Raw genomic sequence first — 3,910 nt, 5'->3', positions numbered from 1 at the left:
CAATGGAAAGTATCCAAGTGATATTATTCCTAGTCTATCCTCTCCTTTCACTTGGGAGAACTTGTTGCTGAACAATGTTTTGGACGAACGCCTTCCACTTCCTCTACCTACTATTCAAGATCAACTGATAGCAATCATAAAGCTAACAATTGATTGCTTGGATTCCAATCCAAATTCTAGGCCAACCATGAACATGGTTTCTCATATGTTTTGAGTCGCAACGGATATTCTCTAGATGCCTTCAAACAATCAAACCAAGACACCTGATTGTGAGTAGAATGTCTTCAAGTTTGCAAAAGAATAAAATAATTTGTGTCATTTCTCTTTTGGTTATTTGTATGCATTTAGTTTCTTGGGCATATGCATTTTTTTTTTTTTTTAAATCTTTATGTATTAGCATGCTTCCGAGAGGTTAGGCTTATTACGTCCCCTTCTTTAGGTGTATTTGATTTCTTTTTTGTTTAATAAAATTCCCTCATTTTGTTGAGGTTTTATCAAAAATAAAAAGTTCCAAGAAGAAATATGTTTAACTTGCTTGAAAAAACTTGTAAAAAAATATTAAAATATGTTTAAAATATCATAGATCATACCCTCCAAAGAATTTAATGTATCTAATTTAGTATCTAAGTCTAAGGAAAAAAAAAAATATGTATAGAAACTTGGCAGATGGATTATAATGCCTGCCGAGTTTACAATGTGGGACCTCATTTCCACATTTTTTAAATCTAATCATTATACTTTAAAATATAAATGAGATGTTAATAACGGATTAATGATGTTATAACTAGAAGACTAAAATTCATTTCTCTGTATGTTTTGGGTCCAACGAAAAAGGAGATAAAGTAGATAAAGTTGGGCCCAAATGTGGTGCTCAAGTAAATTAGGAAGTAGCTCTAAAGCTTAAGTGACTTTGAAGATGTGAACTGAAATCTCTTAAAAATTGAAGTTTTCTTTTAAACAGCCTTCAGAATCCCAAAATTAGTATTTTTCTATTTCTGTTATTAGATTTCAGAAAATAAGTGAAGAAAAATATTTGTAATTCTTCACTCCCCAATTTACCTGTTTTCAATTCTAGCTGATGGGTTCCTTTATTATGGTTTATTCGAGTAGAGCTAGCATAGAAGAAGAGCTTCTTGGAGTAAAGCTTATGAAAATATATCTTTTATGAAACATTTGTTAGTTCTTTGGTTAGGGAAATGTAAAAGAAAATTATAATATTAATTTACCAATAAATGTTTTAATATACAAGAATAAATCAAGTCAAATTTATAAAACAAAATAAGGATATTTTTGAAATTTAAATAAGTTCAAAAAGAACTCAAGGGAGAAGCTCAAAATTTGATAAACTTATTTTAAATCGGGAAAATGGCAGAAGAAGCCCACAGAGCGGTGTTTAGGTTTGAGATGGGTCTCCAGGAGTGGGCACAGAAAGAGCTGCAAAAACGAAATCTACAGTACCTGGCCTCAGCAATTCGAGTAGCAGAAGGCTTGATGGACTATGGAGAAAGTTTGTCAACCACCAGATATGATATTCTAAGGAAACCCTTGGTCCTATGGAAAAGATAAGTATGGGCCGATGGGTGTGGAAATGCAAGGAAAAGCTATGGGTAAGGTTGGAAGGAGCTTACGGCCTGTGATTAATTATGTTAAATGCGCGGCGTATATCACGCATCGTCGTTACGATAAGGGAAGGGGAATCCTATAAACAGTGCTAACTCGTAGATAAACCAAGCCAAATAGCCTCGTTGTCTTGTGCATGATAACTTTTGTAGTCTTCTATAGGCAGCGAAGGACCGCCCCCACCCTAGGCTTTATATATATATAATTCTTCTCCCTTTGACCCTTCATATTTCTTAAACTTTTTTATCCCCTTAATATATGTTTTTTCTCCACTTTGATCTACCTCTTCATTAAACATAATTTTTGGGTTCCACCACTGTCAGTAATAGTGGCGGACCTAGGATTTTTGCTGAAGGTGGGCCTCTGCGGCTCCGCCATTGTTTGCCAAACCACTAGTGAAAATTTAAAAAAAATCACAAAACCTTAAGCAAATGAAATGATACAATATCAAGAACCTGAAAAGAAAGAATGAAATAACATAATACTTTCCTACTTGAATAAATCTATGAGAAGCAAAAGTTTGAGCAAATGTGTTGAAAATAACATCCAATTCAGAAGGAAACACAAAAAAAATTTTATGCACAAAGACCTCTTCGGGAATCTAATTAACGATCCTCTTAAATCCAATATAATCAAAAGAGTTTATAACAATCACAATCCACCAAAACTATTCCACACAAATTTCTTATTTTTTCTTTCTTTTTTTTTTTCTTTTGGCTTCCAAAGATTATAATATAAAATTTCATGACTTTGATCAGACCTAGCCTAAGCTAAAGTAAACCAAAACTTAAATCAAGTCAACGTTACATTTACTTTTAATATGAATTAATTAAAAAAAAAAGGAATTTTATTGGTATAAACATAGATAGTAACTCAAATTTCTTTAATAATTTTGAGCAGCTAAACGATGACGTTTGAAATGTAAGAAAGTGGTGGGTGAAGGATAAAGAATAACATCCAGTAAAATATAGTTAAGGTTCAATTTGGGAAAGCAGAAACATTCTTAGACACAAAATACAAAACAAACTCACAAGATCCATGCCTTTTCCCATCAAATTAGAATAAAAAACAAACATGATTCAACTATAAAATAAATTAAATTGAAATGACCAATACACATATCTAAAACTGATAAAACAGAAAACCGAGCTAATTGTGGCACCTTGAGTAGTAAAACCTTCAACATTTTTTATCTTCAAAAGTTTTAAAAGCGAATAGCATGAGAAAGAGAATGAGAGAGTAAAGAATTTTGGGGATAAAATCATAAAAAACAGGTGGAGCCATGAAAAAAGTTTTAAACTTTTAATATGATGTGGAGTTGAAATATATATATATAGAGCAAGTTTTTTGTGAGTATGAATATATATAATAATTCTTATTTTTTTTAAATCTGAAAATAAGCCTGAGTATATATTAATAGCAATTTTTTGTGGGCCTACATATCAGTAATTTTTTTTTTTTTAAATCTAAAGCTTACCCTCAAATGGGCTGGTTCCGCCCCTGTTCACTAGGCAATGACTTGATAACATACACTCATTTTATAATTAATTGGTTGTGTATATAGTCATTAATTTTATGAAAAGTTTCATATGTATATACACACATATATATATGTATGTGTGAAAAGTTTCTCTTTATATATATGTGTGTGTGCCTAGTAAGAACACAGTATTAAACGTCTAATTGCCCCTCCTCAATTTGCAGAAAATGTAATACAATATACTGTTGCAAAAATTTAAAAATATATTTCTTACTTCATTTAGTAACCTTAACTAATTGCCAAATCTATATCATAAATTATGAATTTAAATCAATTCTCTCCCCAACCCACAACCTGAAATTCAAATCAATAAATTCTTCAACCTGAAAAATGTTCATGTTTATAAAACCAATCTTGCTTCTTCTTTCTTTTCTTATTTTCTGTTGTGTTCTGCCTGTGACAACATATGCTTAGCTTCCAGTCATTTATAATTAACTTATTTTCTTTAATTAATATTTTTAATCTAATTAATTTTATGAAAAATTAATTTTTTAATAATTAATATATTTCTCATTCATATTTATTATTAATTAAGGGAGATTGTCAATTAGGGTACAATGTTTGCATAAAATGATAAAAAAAAAAAAAAAGGACACAGGTTTCAAATTTATCAATTTAAGGATACTTAAAAGAAGATTGCAGCTAAATTTAACATGAAAAATGATAGAATTACCGACTGATGTGTACCGAATTTGTGCACCGAATGACGTGACAAAATCCTGACCGTTGATTAATATTAATTGATAATAA

This window comes from Pistacia vera, unplaced genomic scaffold (assembly GCF_008641045.1).
Source record: "Pistacia vera cultivar Batoury unplaced genomic scaffold, PisVer_v2 Contig129, whole genome shotgun sequence".
In the NCBI taxonomy this organism is placed as follows: Eukaryota; Viridiplantae; Streptophyta; class Magnoliopsida; order Sapindales; family Anacardiaceae; genus Pistacia; species Pistacia vera.
Note: the sequence above shows the minus strand (reverse complement) of the source record.